The 17,927-nt window shown below is 37.5% G+C and overlaps 1 protein-coding gene and 1 pseudogene across 1 annotated transcript in view; both read left to right on the plus strand.

Annotated features, from left to right (window-relative positions):
* Positions 1-17,927, plus strand: part of LOC144309484 (uncharacterized) — a 109,152-nt gene that overhangs the window by 19,886 nt on the left and 71,339 nt on the right. The window lies entirely within an intron of this gene.
* LOC144309490 (zinc finger C3HC-type protein 1 pseudogene) lies at positions 1,570-3,472 on the plus strand (annotated as a pseudogene).

A 17,927-nucleotide genomic window follows, 5' to 3' on the forward strand; every position in this document is an offset into this window, starting at 1 on the left:
CATTTATATATGTCTTCTTCAGTTTTTTTTCATCAAAATCTTGTATTTTTAGTATATAGAACTTTGATCTCCTTAGAATTTCTTTATTTTTTATTCTATTGCAAATGGGATTATTTTCTTTATTTCTTTATCAGATAATTCATTCATTTCTGTATCCTAAAACTTTATATAATTGTTGATTACTTCTGACAACTTTTTGGTATAGTTTTTAGGGTTTTCTATACGTAAGATTATACTTATTTGCAAACAGAGATAATTTTACTTCTTTTCTGATTTGAATACCTTTCATTAATTTTCTTTGCTAATTTGCTACTTTCTTTGGCTAGGACTTCTATTACTATGTTAAAGGAAGTGATGGGAATGGGCTCCCTTGTCTTATTCCTTATCTTAAAGGAAAGATTTCAACCTTTCATCATTGACTAGCTGTGAGCTTAACTTATTATTTATTATTATGCTTTTATTATATTGAGATACATTTCTTCTCTGCTCAAATTGTTGAGACTTTCTATCATGAATGAATGTTGAAATTTTTAAATTGGCTTTTGTGTTTCTATTGAGATGATCATATAATTTTATCTTTCATTTCATTAAAATAGTATGTCATATTACTGGTTTACGTATGTTGTACCATCTTTTGCATCCCAGTGGTAAATTCCACTTGGTCAGAGTATAGGATTCTTTAATGAACTATTGAGTTCACTTTGCTAATATTTGGTTGAGAAGTTTTACATCTATATTTTTAAAATATTTTATTTATTCATGAGAGACACCAAGAGACAGAGACATAGGTGGCGGGAGAAGTGAGCTCCCTGCAGGGAGCCTGATGTGGGACTCAATCTCAGGACCCCGAGATCACAACCTGAGCCAAAGGCAAAGGCTCAACCAATGAGCCACCCAGGGACGCCTTACATCTGTATTTATCAGGGCTGTTATTAATTTCCTTTTCTTGTAATTTTTTTTTTTTTGTCTGCTTTGGTATTAGGAGAATCCTGGCATCACAAAATGACTTTGGGAGTATTCCCTCCTCTTCAGTTTTTTGGAAGGGTTGCAGAGGGATTGGCATTGCTTTTTCATTTTATGTTTGGTAGAATTCACCAATGAAGCCATCTGGTCCTGGGCTTTTCTTTGTTGAAAAGTCATTTTTATGATTATAGTATTTTAATGAAAATTATAGTCTTTTTTATAATTATTTGTTGAATTACTTCCAGGACATCCAGAGGGGAGGGACAGAGAAAAGTGAGTCCATACCATCTTCTCTGGGACCAGATGTCTAAATGCTACTTTTGATATTAAATGATAACAATAAAGTTTACTTTATCATACACTCTTTCTTTTCCATCTACCAACACCCTGTGAGGGTAGGCAGATTTTTTAACCCCTACTTTTTTAGTTAATAATGCATTAACTGAAATAAAGCATTCCCAAGATTTTAAGGGCCTTGTCCAATAAACATAAATTTAAAAATAAGGCTAAATCCAAACCACCCAAGTTTAAGGTAGATCTCAATGTTATATCCATCATACAACATCACAGTATGTTTTAGCTGGAGACACTAAGCTCTTAAAAATATGTTAAACTGGTTTAAAATATTTTTACTTGGGACCAAGATGGCGGCGCCCAGTGAGGGGCAAGCGTTTGCCTCGGGGGTTGAAAAGACTTGGGGTGCGGTTGTTCGCTCCCCAGAAGGGACCCCTCAAAAGGTCCGGCAGCTGATAGATGAGGGGATTGCCCCGGAAGAGGGAGGCGCCGAAGCGAAGGACACATCTGCCACATTCCAGTCAGTTAATGGGTCACCCCAAGCAGAACAGCCGCCATTGGAATCTACAAGTAAAGAAGCCTTCTTTAGCAGAGTGGAAACATTTTCTTCTCTGAAATGGGCAGGTAAGCCCGCCGAGCTGTCTCCACTTGTCTGTGCAAAATATGGCTGGGTCACAGTTGAATGTGATATGCTCAAGTGCTCCAGTTGTCAGGCTTTTCTCTGTGCCAGTTTGCAACCAGCTTTTGATTTTGACCGATATAAGGACCGATGTGCCGAGCTGAAGAAGGCCTTGTGCACTGCCCATGGAAAGTTCTGTTTCTGGCCAGACAGCCCCTCCCCAGATCGATTTGGGATGTTGCCATTGGGTGAGCCTGCTGTTCTTGTTAGCGAATTCCTAGATCGTTTTCAAAGCCTTTGTCACTTGGACCTCCAGCTTCCTTCCCTGAGGCCAGAGGACTTGAAAACTATGTGTTTGACAGAAGACAAGATCAGTCTTCTTCTGCACTTGCTTGAAGATGAACTTGATTGCCGAACTGAAGAGAGAAAAACTACAAGCAAATTAGGCTCAGACATCCAAGTCCATGTCACTGCATGTGTTCTCTCTGTATGTGGCTGGGCCTGTAGTTCTTCTTTGGAACCCATGCAGCTCTCCCTAATAACGTGTTCACAGTGTATGAGGAAGGTGGGGCTCTGGGGCTTCCAGCAGATTGAGTCATCCATGACCGACCTGGATGCATCCTTTGGCCTGACCAGCTCCCCCATCCCAGGCCCTGAGGGACGGCCAGAGCGCTTCCCTCTTGTGCCTGAGTCTCCTCGGAGGATGATGACTCGGAGCCAGGATGCCACATGTTCTCCTGGCTCAGAGCAGGCTGAAAGGAGCCCAGGTCCCATTGTCTCCCGAACTCGGAGCTGGGACTCTTCCAGTCCTGTTGACCGTCCTGAGCCAGAGGCCGCTAGCCCCACCACCAGAAGCCGTCCTGTGACCCGAAGTATGGGAACAGGAGACAGTAGTGGCCTGGAAGTGCCGTCTAGTCCTCTCCGGAGAGCCAAACGAGCTCGCCTCTGCTCTTCTAGCAGCTCAGACACATCTTCCCGAAGCTGCTTTGACCCCACCTCTCAGCATAGAGACTGGTGCCCTTGGGTAAATGTGACACTTGGCAAGGAAACCAGGGAGCATGGTGGAACGGAGACAGATGCCAGTATCTCTACAGAGCCAGGCTGGAAGGCTGTGCTGAACATCCTCTTGGCCCACAAGCAGTCCAACCAGCCAGCTGAAACAGACTCCATGAGTCTCTCTGAGAAATCCAGGAAAGTATTCCGAATATTCCGGCAGTGGGAATCTTTATGCTCATCCTGAAGACATTCTAGCCCTTCCCAGAGAGAAGCAGAATGAATGACTTTGGGAAATGAAGTCTGAATTTCTTTGTGGTCAGCTGATGCCAAGTTTTTTCCATTCTGGTATAACCATCAGAAGCCATCATCCTTGCAAAAGGCAGTGAGTGTCACTCTCTGCATCTGACTGAAGGGAAGCCTGTTTCCATGCGGGGGTGTGGACAGGTGAGGTACAACACATGTGGTCCTATTAAAAGAGTGTGGGGTCACTTCAACCAGACAGAAGACCAAGGCCCTGAGCACGTTTAGTGTCTTTCCGTACTGGGCAGTGTCTCAAGGGCTCTTGTATACTGGGAATATGACAACATGTATTAATAAAATATTTGTGAATATTCTTAAAAAAAAATAAAAATAAAAATAAAATATTTTTACTTTATAATTTTGTATTTAAAAACATAAAAGGGAACTTTTTCATATATTCTTAACATTCTCTCTGGTCTATCATTTATAAATAGACCAATCTGTATAATTTTATGATTGAATAATTTACTTGTCATTTGATTTATGTTCTTAAATTAACAGAGTGAATTTAGCTCTTTGAAAGACATTTTTAAGTAACTATTGATTTATATTTTATGTTTCTCAATTTAAAAGAAAAAGAAGAAGCTTTTGTGGGTTTTATGCCTTCACAATTTCTAAAAATGTTCACTACAGTCCACATAATGTTGGAACAATTTCTTTAAGAGTTAAATGCGGGTCTCTGTCAATCATACTATGAGACACAGTCTTATGTGTCCCTCAGTGGTTAGATCTGTTCATCAGTGCAGAAAGCAAAACAGAAAGGTGAAGCTCTGATCTGAATATTATAGACAAGTTCTTTCAGAAGTAGGAAAAACAGATCCAGGCCATCAACCCAAAGCACTGAACATTAACTATGACTTGTAGTTGATAGGGTGGGCAGGGTGGAGGTGGGAGGGATTGGGATAGGAGGCTTAATTTAGGTTGCTGAGGTGACATGATCTGATGTCCCTCTTGGTACATTTAATTTTAAGGTTTCCTAAATACATGACAAAACAGTACTTTCCAAGGAAAAGTGGGTATTTGAAAAGTTTGTTTGTTTGTTTTACTAATTTGGGTGAAATTTGAGCACATATGACATAATCCAATGTATGATTGTGGCCTAAGCATGAAGCATCTCAAAGTGCCTGGTATAATACATGTTCAGTGAGATCACTCACAGCTATAGTTAAGGGCCTATCCATTTTACTATTAAAATCTCGTGTCGGGTAGCCCCAGTGGCTTAGCGGTTTAGTGCTGCCTTCAGCCCAGGGCATGATCCTGGAGACCCAGGATCGAGTCCCACGTCAGGCGCCCTGCATGGAGCCTGCTTCTTCCTCTGCCTGTCTCTCTCTTTGTGTGTCTCTAATAAATAAATACAATCTTAAAAAATAAATAAATAAAAAATAAAAACTCATGTCTTCAAGAAATTACATATCCAAGAGATCAAGATTTTATGTGCTCTTTGTAGAAACAACTTGAATTTAAAAAGTTGCCTTAGACAAAAAGGGGCAAACACAATTTGGATGCTTTGATGCCAAAACTGCATAAAGAACCCAAATATATTTAGAACCATTATTTCCGAGGCACCACTTCAAATCAGTAATACAAAATCAGTAGGAAATTTTATTGACTATATTTGTTCTTGAACTTCTTACCAGTAAGTAATAAATCATGGAAATTATATTATCACTTTTTTGACCATAAAATTAAGCTTGACAATTTCATATTGATTCCCCAATACTTGCTTTGATTTTTTTAGAGTCTTATTTCTCTTCTTCCACATTATCTTTTCAATTTATTCTAACTTATATTTTTTCTCTTCGCCTCATACTTGTTTGCTTAACCCAAATCTTTTCTTTGAGGTTGTTTGATTCACTCCTCCAATGTTTTGAGGTTACCAAAAAATTTACCTTTTCCCTTTGATTCTGGTACTCAATTATCATATATCAAAAGTCATGTTATTACTTTTAATGTGGATTACCTAGTTGCAAACAAAGCAGGCTGACCTATTTGTCCATATGACAAATATTTGTTGGATATCCACTCTGCTTGTAGAATTGAACTATGCCTCATGAAAAATGTAAATAAATGCAACCTGTTCCTCAAAAAGCAATACAATTGACAAGATACTATAGTCAGCATTCCAAATAATGAGGAAAGTTTAATGATGGTGTGAGGAATCACCATCACCCAAGAGGAAAATAAAGGACAACCAACCATGAACAGGAGTGTTCAAAGAAGGCTTTTTTGAAAGACATGGCATTTGAACAGAATTTTATTTTTATTTTTATTTTTTCCAAGATTTTATTTTTAAGTAATCGTTACCCCCAACATTGGAATCTAACTGATCTCCACCCTGAGATAAAAAGAGTCACCTGCTGTACTAACTGAGCCAGCCAGGTGTCCCAAGAATCTTAAAGATGATTTGGATTCACAGTAATTCTTAAAGGTTCAGCTTCTGCTGAATTATTTCATTAGGTCACCTTCTCTTTCCGGTCCACTCCTTCTCCTTGGGTGTTACTCCCTTTCTCATCATGCTGATGACTCAATTTTTCCTTTCAATCCTGATTAATTCTGCCTGCTATTATTAATATGCACAGGTGCTATGTCCATTTCTGTTTACTCCGTTAGATTTTGTTTCTATTATGTTATTATTGCTTAAGTAATTTTCAGTACCTCAATCCTCCACTCCTATGCCAACCAGCTTTGCATTTGCTATACTATCTTTCCTTTCAAGTTCTTCTTTTAAAAGGCACAAAACTTGTCCTTTCCATCGCTACACTGTTACTCTTACGTGCGTTCTTTCGATCTTTAGTCCATATTTTCATGTATGAAATCCCTTATGCCAGAAGATATTTCTTATATTTTTTGAAATGTATTCTCTTAAAATTACCTCATTCCAAATGGATATCTTCTTTCACTATTCACAATAATGTACTTTCCAGCTATTCTTTCATTCCTTGCTTTTTATATTCAACATAAATTCAGGGTTTGTGTCTTTATATTCAAGATTCTGCATGATTTCTGTCTCACTCCATTTGGTTTCTTTTCTTTGGAATGCTACCAGCTGTTTTTACTGTTTTTTTCTATTCCATTCTGATTACTAATTTTTTTAAATTCATTTAAGCATTTTTGGATCTCCTTAAGACGACAGTTCAGAAAGGTCCACGTACCAACTTGGTATATTGATAGCACATGGATTTGACCTCCCAAATACTAAGGGAGCACCTAATAAAATTATGACACAGGAAAAGGATAAATGAATATATAGTTTGAAATATTATGAGCATTTTGGGCTTCAGTACATTTTATTTTACAACAACAACAAGAAATTCAACTTCCAAAAGTTTGAGTTTTAAAAAGAATATTAAGGTTTTTTCCTTTGAATTGAGCTTCCTATGTCTGTGTGAACACGTTTAAAGTTTAATAAATTTTACATACACGGTATTTTACGAAAAAAAAATCTGTTACATGAAAAAACATTTGGTTTTTCACCTTTAAATGGAGAAATTACCATAAGCTTCTATGGATGGAAGATTTTATGTCTTCATTATTATCTGTATGGGTTGACATTTCCTTGTTTTATTGGTCTACTTGCTATTCCGATTCCGCCAAGATTATTTTGTATAAAATTCTGGCCTCATGAAAATGAAAGCTTGTGCTCAAAACTTATACATCTCACTCTAAATTTTGAATGTGTGTTGCCTCTTTGTCTAGTAATTGGGGCTTGGCAATCCTCAATAACTGTTTATATTTAATTTAATTAGAATCCTAGTGCCTGAAGTTATGTCATATTAGCTCTTTTTCCAGCATAATTTTAAAATTACCTATTGAGTCTGCAACTCAGTTTTCTTGAGAGTGTAACTGAATTATAATCCCATCTCCTAAATAGATGTATTATCATACAATTTTTTATCATCTTCACACAACTCATAACTAACAACTCAACAGATGCCTGATGCCCTAAAGCCAATAGGTGCCTTTACAAAATTTGTCAGGAGAAAACCCAATTTGCAGGTAAATAAATAAGAAACATGTGATAGTTAAATCTTTTCCTCACCTAGGATAGCATTCCTCTTGGTTTATTCTCACATTGATACCAGTGTATGTGATAGAATGTAAGGAAACCTTTCAAAACTGCAAAGCACTAAAGGCTGCAAGTTGATGTTACTATTGTGGTGCTAGGTGCTCTCTAAATTAGTATATGCTGGAGATTGTTCCCCGGTGATGAGAAGGCTCAGATGGTAGTGAAAAACCAACGCACTGAGTCTGAGCAGGTTGTAGCTCTTTGATGACTACTTTGCCTTTTACACGTATCTGATAAAAGAGCTCATTTAAGATCTCTTCTCACTCATTTCTTCCCTCTCTTCTCTCCTCCTGCTTCTGGACTCTTTCATTTAATGGCTTCTGAATTACAACTTTCTACTTGTGAGTTCATTTGGAGTAAAGAAAGTTGACGAAGTACTGTGTTTAGATCCCCAAAGGGAAACCACTACATTCATGTATGATTGCATAAGAAATAAATATAGTGTGTGTGTGTCCATGTGCCTGTGTCTGCATGTGTTGTACATCATTGGACACAGCAAAAATTATGGCATAATAAATACATCTGCTTAATTAGAGAGGACTTCTTTTACAAAATAGACTTTTGTGTGAAGTTTTTAGAAAGGCTAAAGAAGTACAGCATGACACAGAGGAAAAACAAAAACGTGTTATACATGCGGATTGACTTGAAGATGCGGTTGTGTGGGAGAGAACAATTAGGTTTTCCTGACTAAAGCTGGGATTGGAAGCAAATAAAGTCATATGTAAGTATAAAAGTAGATGAGCATAGTGAGGTAAAAGGCAGAAATGTTATAAAGTGATCTTATACTTCAGCTGCTTTGGTGTATTTATTGTTTACAAAACATATTTATTTTGTAAAGCATTTATGCAGATGTCAGATTTTATCCTAATCAGCATTCCATGAACTATTGAAAATTAATATTCACATTAAGACACCAAGGCCTAAAGAGGACAATGATTTGCCTAAACCAGTTGCTGATTAACTTGCAATTAGATTCTTCCCTCGTGATTCTTCAGTTAGTGACCTTTCCCCATATTATATTGTCACTCCTCATGGGGTGAAGCTCAGGGATAAACAACTATCAAGAGTCCCTGGGATTTAGAATGCTAACTCCTTCTCCTAGAAGATGTCCAGCATTAGTACCATCGTTGCTGTCATAAACAGAAACCGAGATCTAGAACAACAGCATATGTTTAGGATGCTGCTGCTTAGCATTATTGTGCAACTTGGGAATTCATGCTTAGAAGAATGCTTGAGTACTCTCCCAACATTCCATTGGGTTTATGACATCCCATATAAATGGAACGGTGTTGCAGCTAACATTTACTAGTATTATTTGGAGCACATGGTTCCTGCCATCCTTAGAAATGCAGTATTTCCTCAAAGAGTGCTAAAAGCTGTCTTAAACTTTTTAAATCCATAGCTTGCTTCAAGGGCAATATGCAATCCTTCAAAGAAAAGTTTTCTTTTTATTAAAAAAGGTGTTTATTGACTCCTTTACTGCCACAAGGCAGATAGATTTAGAAAATATTATTGGTTGCTCCTTGGTTCCATCATCATTATTGTCTATATTAGTTTTGTCTCAAAATTTGTTGCCTTTTCTTCAAAGATTGTTTTAGGACTGTGTATTGTGTATGTATATAAAATCATAGACAAATCTAGCAAATAAATAACTGCTAATTTTTTTAACTAAACGTATAGTAGTCAATTTAAGATATTAATGTAGATTGGGGAACTACACTTTGCCATGAATGCAAATTTATTATTGCAGCAAAATTGGTGATGAAACATTTGAAAGGGTGAAGAAATGATCATTTTTGAACCGAGTTATTGTAATAATTTAATACTATCCCGATAACTCTGAGCCATGGGACTACAGAAAGGGAACATAGGGGTGCCTAGGTGGTTCAGTCAGTTAAGAGGCTGCTCTCAGCTCAGGTCATGATCCCAGGGTTCTAGGATCAAGCCCCACGTGGGGTTCTCTGCTCCACAGGGAGCCAGCTTCTCCCTCCCCCTATTCTGTTCCCCTTGTTCTCTCTGGCACTCACACACACACTCTCTCTCTTTCTGCCAAATAAATAAATAAAATCTTTTTTTAAAAAAGGGGACCATCGGATAGTCAGTAAGAACATGGACTCTCTCTGAAGCTATACTGCTTCAGTTCAGATCCTGGTTCTGCCCCTTACTGGCTGTGTAAACCTGGGCAAGTTACTGAATCTTTGTACCTCAGTGTCCACATTTCTACAGAGGAAAAATTGATCTTTCTCATCATAGTGAAAATTGAATAGATTAGAATATTTAAAGTGCTTAGAAATATGCCTGGCATAGTATAAACACTGTGTAAGTCTTTTTTTTTTAATTTTCTAAAAAACAAACATTTATTGAATGTCTCTCGTGTCAGGTGCTGATATACTGATAAAAATATAAATGTCTCATAAAAATACCAAGTGGTTTTTAAAGTAAATTAAAAATTATCCCAAAGTAGGACAATCGGGGGCTAAGAATTAGCACATTAAACTCGGTTTATAAAAGAGCAACAGATGTCATCATCCTAAATGTGGTCTTCTTACTGAAATAAAATTGATAGGGCAGCCCCGGTGGCAAAGCAGTTTAGTGCCGCCTGCAGCCCAGGGCGTGATCCTGGAGGCCCTGGATCGAATTCCATGTCGGGCTCTCTGTATGATGCCTGCTTCTCTCTCTGCCTCTCTCTCTGTCTCTATGAATAAATAAATAAAATCTTAAAAAAAAAAAAAGAAAGAAAGAAAATTGATAAACGTAATTCACTTCTTATGTAATATAACCAGTACTCCAGCTCATTTTGGGCATGAAATGGTTAAAAAACAAAATAAATTTTCCATTCTTAGATGAGTACAGGCTGTGTATTGCCTTGTGAAACAGTTTGGTTCAGCCACTAAAATTCACTATTACAGAACACAGAGAACCCTAATAATTTGTTAGTACACAAAGGATTATTTAACAAGTCTTAGGGCCCTGACAAAGAAACACTTGGTTGTTTAATTTTACTGAGAATTATTTCACTTTTTCTTTTCTTCTGGTAATAAAGGCTTACCTCAAAAACATATTAACTTATATCTTATGCCTGTTTTGTGTGTTCTAAGCTTGACAGTAAAGCTGACTTTATTGTAAAGCATCTTATCTCAAGGAAGTGACAACTTTGTGTCTTAATCATACACGCTCCTACTTAACAGACCCATTGTGTTCAGCCAATGGACTGGGATTTTCTTTCTATTTAGAAGTTTATTCTTTTTTTTAAAGATTGTATTTATTTATTTGACACAGAGCACAAACAAGGGGAGCAGCAGAGGGAGAAGGAGAAGAGAAGCAGGCTCCCTGCTGAGCAGGGAGCCCAAAGCAGGGGCTCGATCTGAGCAGAAGGCAAACACTTAACCAACTGAGCCACCCAGGAGCCCCTAGAAGTTTATTCTTGTAAACAGGAACAAATTATTATTTCTCTGTGTCTCTCTATCTTCTGTGGAAGCAGTAATTTTAGTGGCTGACTCAAATTGCTCCATAGTTCTGTGCATACTTCATAATATCCTGAAAGAGAAAATTTATATTGTTTTTTGAATCTTCACATGCCCAAAGTGATCTAGAGCTCTGATTATGTTGCATGGCAAGTGAATGATGAAAAGAATGGGTGAATTATGTTGACCAAATTTATTCCATTAAGAAAAAAAAAACAGAGCCTTTTAAATATCTTTCTGTAGTCAGTCATTCATAATTCCTACTTCTAAATAAAGAATAAATAACACATTAATGCCTATTAATATGTTCCAAGCAATTTGTCATTATTAATTCTCAATTTCCTGTTAATTTTAACTTTTTTTTTTCAGTTAACTGGTGCTTGATTAAACATAGTTTCTATTTTTTAATAAGTGTTCTAGATGTAGATGACAAATTCTACAGTGGTTGAGTACAAAAGATAGAAAATATATAATCTTCTTTAAAGAGAGTAATAATCTCTTTTAAGTTCAGTTCCCTTTGGATCAAAAATGATTTTTCCACCTACATTATGTCAGCACAGAGCTAGAGGCTTGGGCTAGAGAGATGAAGAAAAATAGTCCTCAAGGTGGTTTTACATCCTGATAATGAGACAAACATATGTTTGGAGACTTTCAATGCAAAATGGTAGAGGCTGATTTCCACAAGAGCTTAGGGAACACAGAGGAGGAAGATGGAGTGCATCAAAGGCATTTTGTATTTTCTGCATTAATTTTACTGGTTGTTCCTTGGTTTAAAAGCACCATGGTAGGTGATAGGTAGAAGAAATTGCATCTGAAAATCACTTAGAGAGAGGTTACAGGAAGGATGGGAGGGGAAGTGAAATCAGGAATATTTTAGAGTGATCCATTATCATTAAGCAAATTGGAACACTGGGAATCCTATCCCAGGGGTAAAGGCAATATAAAGCTGTTCTTCCCAGATAGGAGCCAAACAGTCTCTAGACTAGCACTATTATTGGAAATAGAAACTCTCTGAAAAAAATAATTGGGAGAAACAGCCAACTGTGTTTTAAAGTGGTGTCTTTATATCAGGGAGGTATGAGAGCCTTTGCATGTGGCACGATCAGATTTTCTTTACTTGGGCTCATTCCAAAGAGAGGAAAGAAATGCCATGCCATTAGGATGGTCTTAGGAGAACTTTTCAGTTGGCAAGTATGTGTACATTTATGTAGCAAGAATTCCTCCAGTCTTCTTCACTAAAGAAACACAATGTAATTGGAGGGGACTTCCCATAGCACAAGGCCAGGGACCCTGCATCATTTCTAGCATGGAAGGTTTAGGAAGGTGTTTGCACAGAATAAGTAATAAAAATAGTGTTGTGAAATGCTTTGTTTCCCATTTGGTCTATGTCTCCGGTGGTTCTGATTCTAGACTGGTTCACAAATATTGATTAGTAACTTTAGTCTATGCAGGTCTTAATTTACTTTTAGAAATTAATTTAGTTATCAAAATTAATGGATGATGTGCCTAGTTTTCAGAGAGTATACATATTTGTGAAAGATATCAAATCCATATATATTATGAACTGTATCTAGACTTCTGCCCAGAGAATATGCAGCTCCCCAGAGAATTGTGAACTAGTGCTAATTTACTTACTGCTCTATTGTTTCTTTAACCTTGACTTATTCAAAACAGCGAGTTTGTTAGGCAACAAGTAATAGTAATGATGGCATCCCTACCCTAAATCATCCCTACCCTAAATCTGAACATGGTACCTGAAATTCTTCTCCTGTAGCCTTTGACCATTATCCCACCCACCTGTGAGTGATTTTGCTATTATTGACCTCCTGACTTGGCTTCACTGTGTCACCTCCGCCTGACTCCTACCTCAATCAGATTTATTAGCTGTAAGCAGCAGCACTCTCTCCATCAAATCTGTCACAGAGAGGAATAGCCAAGGTGTCAGAGGCATCCTTTGCTTTAACCTCCCAGTTATGGTCTGGCAATCAGTTAGCTGTGTATCCTATGGACCTTTTTTTTTTTTTTTTTTTTTTTTTTTCTGTGAGAAACTAAAGCTTAATAATATTAAATAACTCAACTCAGAGAAAGTTACTATTGGAGACCTACTTGAAACGTATTTTAATTTTAACATCAGTGTGATACAGCTGAAATGATTTTTCAGTGGTTTGAAACACATATTGTATTTTCACATAATTTTGTAAAATGCAGATACCCATAGAAAAGCAAAATGAGAATAGCCAGCAGACCTCATATACGTGTTGTACATACATATGTATAATTTATACTTTGATGTACACATGGATAATAATGAGTACCTTTAATTTATCAGTCCCTATCACCACCTAATCTCCTACATTCAACCCATTTCATACATTTCTATTGACTGCATGAATCATTAGCCACTGAGTTTGTGTCCTCTGCAAAAGGGAAGTGATGAAAACAAGATCTAGTATTTTGTCTACTATATATCAGGTTCTGTAGTAGGATGCTTTCATATATTATCTTATTTAAATCTCATAAAACAATGAGAAAGGATCATAATCACCATCTTACAAAAAAGATAATGAGTCTGTGACAATTGAATAAACTAGCCCAAAGTTCACTAAGTACAAGCTCTGGGAGTCAAACTAAGATCTTTTTTTTTGTTTTGTTTTATATTTTTAGTTGAATTGTTTGAATAGGTAATATAGTACATGGCGCAAAGTGTGTAAAGCAATGAAGTTTTCCCCCTACTTGTGTGCCGTCGCTACCAGTGTCCTTACCCAGAAATAAAAAAAATTTGTTGATGTCTTATATATTCTTCTAGAGATAGGTTTCTTTCATAAACAAGCAAAATAAAAATGTTTATATAGAGCTTTTTTGGTTTTTATTTTGTTTTAAAAAGAAACAATGTGGAATGCCTGGGTGGCTCAGCAGTTGAGCGTCTGCCTTCGGCTCAGGGCGTGATCCTGGAGTCCCAGGATCGAGTCCCACGTCAGGCTCACTGCATGGAGCCTGCTTCTCCCTCTGCCTGCGTCTCTGCCTCTCTCTCTCTCTCTCTCTCTCTCTCTCTCTGTGTGTGTGTGTCTCTCATGAATAAATAAATAAAATCTTTAAAAAAAACAACGTGTTTTTAATATGTAGGTATATCAAATCATGACACTATACACCTTAAATATGTACAGTTTTTGTCAGTTATACCTCAATAAAACTGGAAAAAGCGTTTTATATGCAAATAAAAAATGAAACAGCATTTTAAATTAAAGTGTTCATTGTAAGATTATAGCATATTTATCAACTCATTTAGGGTATGCCTAAATTCTGTTGTCAAAAATTTTACTACCTTAAATAATCTAGCATATAAGTCATTTCATACATAGGTGAGGATGCAGTTTTATTTTTTAAATGCTAATCCAGTTGTCTCAGTACTATCTACTGAGCAATCCTTCCCTTCCTTTCTAACATGAGATACTGCACGTAATCTAATATTCAACTGCATTTTGCATTTGCAAATCCAATTCTTTGTGACTTTGCTTTATGTAGTGGCCTCCCTCCCAATAACAATAACCTATAAACATATTGTTGGGACTTTCTTGATATCTATTAATTTCAGGTCTAACAACATTTCTCAGGCCCCACCAATTTAACTCCCAGTACTACCAATAATATTTTGTTTTAATTAAACTCTCTTTTGCTTGGCAAGATGTCTGAAGCATATCAATTAGCCAATTAGTTCTGATCACTGAAGTGTCTCTTTGGCTCTGTTTCCACCAAGACACAGCCTTGCTCACAAAGGACCATCTCTTAGGATTAGAGCCCGAGGCATAGCCGTGTGTCCTAAGGGGCCAGTTCCTTAGGGGTTATTGTGAGGATTAAGTGAGTTAATGTAAAATTCAAGAATGTCAACCAGATTGGAGAAAGCATTTCAAACATGTAACAGAAAAGCAGATATCACAGTGCTAACAGGTGCAGACCCTGGAGCCAGGAGACTGGGTTTGTACCTATCTCGTCACTGTCACCTATCCATCGTGTACCTTTGGCAGATTCCTTAACTTCCTTGTGTCTCCATATCCTTATCTGTAAGATGGGAATAATAATAGCGCCTACCCCCAGGGATGCCACTTGCTTATGCTGTCGCTTTGTGTGAATTTGGAAAAAGACAGTTGCCTATTAACTTTGCAACCTAAAGGCGTCTTTGTGTGAAGAAATCGGAACTCCTTCATTCCCATGCCAAGGCAAGGACAAGATGCGCTGAATGAGGGTGGAATTGTAGCCCCTACGCCCACTCTCTGCCACGTGCCTTTATGCAATCCAGTAGTACAACCCCACACCATGATCAGTCTACACTGTGGGATCACTGTGTATAATAGAGGAGTTACTACTTGTAAAACACTTAGAACCATCCTTAGCACATAGTCCGCCCTCAGTAAGTATAGCTGTTCTCTTACCTAGTGCTTCTCACAGTTTATTTCTGAGCCTGGCTTTGCCAGTACTACTGATGACAGCACCATTTTAAAACCCAAAGACAGGGGATCCCTGGGTGGCTCAGCGGTTTAGCGCTGCCTTCAGCCCAGGTTGTCCCAGGATCGAGTCCCACATCAGGCTCCCTACATGGAACCTGCTTCTCCCTCTGCCTGTGTCTCTGCCCCTCTCTCTGTCTGTGTCTCTCATGAATAAATAAATGAAATCTTAAAAAAATAAATAAAAAAATAAAACCCAAAGACAAGTAGAGAGCTTTTTTTAAATACCTCTCTTTTGGTAATCACCACTTATTTTATTTTTAAAAAAAGCTTTTATTTATTTGAGAGAGAGCATGCGTGAGCGGAGCAGGGTGGGGGAGAGAGGCAGAGAGAGAGGGAGAAGCAGACTCCCTGCCGAACAGAGAGCCCCACGGGGGGATCGATCCTAGGACCCTGGGATCATGACCTGAGCCAAAAGCAGACATTTAACCAACTGAACCACCCAGGTATCCCAGTCACTATTTTAATTATTTGCAAGGCTATTTATATCACATATAATCCAAATAACTTAATTAAATTCTCTAGGTGTGTGTGCCAATGCACACGTGCACACACACACACACACACACACACACTTTTTTGTTGGGGAGGGGGGCAAATTTGAATTGGCCTAATCACTGATCTTAAAACATCTGCTGAATTCCCAGTTTGTCTTCACACCTGGGCCTGGGTAAAGCACTTCCAATGCAAAGTTGAATGGGACACAGAATCAGATCTCTTTCAAGAGAAATAAAATCGGTGGTTACAGTTCAGTGCAATGCATGTTAGGCTCAGAGTGGAAAGGGAGCACAGAGTGGGGGCTGATTAGGAAGCACGTCAGGAAAAGATTTCTGTAAGATGTGATCCTGGGTTTGTTCAAAAAAGTTAGGAAAAAAAACAAACAAAGGGAAGTTCAGGCCAGTAAAGGCATAGAGATGATAACCAATTCCATTTCACTGGGCCAGAGGCTTTGGTAGTTTTGAGGGGAGTTTTTTCTTCTTTTATTTGAGAATAGTAGACACACCATGCTACATTTGTTTCAGGTGTACAACATCATGATTCAAATCCTCTATCCATGCTATGCTTACACAAGTGTAGCTGCCATCTGTCACCACACGTGCCCTTACAGTATCACTGACTGATTCCTAGCTGTGCTTTATTCTCCTCACTTCTTCATTCCACAACTGGAAGCCTCTGTCTCCCTTTTACCCATTTTGTTCATCCCCCACTGCCTCCCCTCTGGCAACCTCAGTTTGTTTTCTGTGCTTATAGGTCTGATTCTGCTTTTTTGTTTGTTTATTTGAGTATAGAGGAAGATTATTTGAGAAAGGAAGTTAAAGGAGAGTGATCGAAGCCACATTTGACTGAGTATTGAAGGAAGCCAGAGTAAATACTTAGAAGTTGATCCTAGAAGTAAGAGAGGGTCATTTAAATAATTTTTGCTGAGAATTTATCTATCTAAAACTGCATTTGGGGGTATAATTTTATGGCTGAGTTGCACAGGCTCAGTTGGAGCAGAGAAACGATGGCAATGGGCCACTCAAGATATCAGGAACCTGAAGTGAGAGATATTATGAAGGAGGAAGTGGTGTGGTTTGAAGATTTGACTGGATGGTAATGGGGCTGGCTGACATTTTATCTGTGCAAGTTAAGCAGAGAAATCATAACCAAGGGATGACATACATTTTTCTTTCTTTTTATGCTGTACGTTTAGGGCCTTTCTTATAAGGAGTTCTTTAATTCTCTTTCAGAAAGCAAACTATATTTCCCAGGCTCTGGTGGTCTAGAAGTAAACTCAGATTTTCTAGATTTAGGCAAAATAACGTAAAGGAAATTTTCCCTATGATAACCTGCATCTTTTCATAATTATCTCCTTATCTATGCCATATGGGATACCTATAGATGTTAGAAACATCAACTTCTCCAGAGAACAGCTTAAGGATTTCTCACAATGAAATGCGTCTGCTAACGGATTGATAAACCATATTGTGCAAGGTGAACCTCATGCCCTATGGTTCAGGAACATGGCACAAGTCCCCCATCTATACATATAGTCTATAATGTGCCTATCGCTATCTTGTAAAACAAGTATCTACAAATTAAGATTTATGTACTAGTAAACCTGTTCCAGTTTATGATGACTTTCAATGACCTACCTACAGACACCTGTTCTTGTCAGTACAAATTGGGTTGGTTCACTTGTGCCATATGTGTATGCATTTGAAGCCTAGACTCACTGAATTTCATTGGATTAACACCGAAGATGCTGAAAACATGTTTTGTTACTTGATAAATCTCTTGTATTTTTCCCCAGGTTAACTATAATCTTTTTGATATATTTTATTAGTATTACTTTTGCAATTAGTATTCTAAAATAATAATATGAGGAAAACTGACTATAAAAGCAAAGTTAAAATATGCACTATGCAAGTATTATAGAATTTATAGAATTATTTCTAAGGGTTGATAGTAATGGGATTAAAAACTCAGAATAAGATGCATGTACTTGCCTCTAGCTCATCATCAAGTACTTCTTAAACTTGTGAAGGATAGCATGGGCATTTGAAAAATTCAAGTGCCACCCAGAATGACTGACTATACCTGATTGAGAAAGGTATTTCTTTGATGTATCACTTTTAGAGAAACCAAATTCTTATCATTTCATTTGTGAAAAATATATTTGATGCAGGATGGAAAAATAAGCTATGCCTTCTATGTGGACCATTAACATATGCAGAATAATTTTT

Source organism: Canis aureus, unplaced genomic scaffold, assembly GCF_053574225.1.
Source record: "Canis aureus isolate CA01 unplaced genomic scaffold, VMU_Caureus_v.1.0 NW_027326424.1_RagTag, whole genome shotgun sequence".
Taxonomy (NCBI): domain Eukaryota; kingdom Metazoa; phylum Chordata; class Mammalia; order Carnivora; family Canidae; genus Canis; species Canis aureus.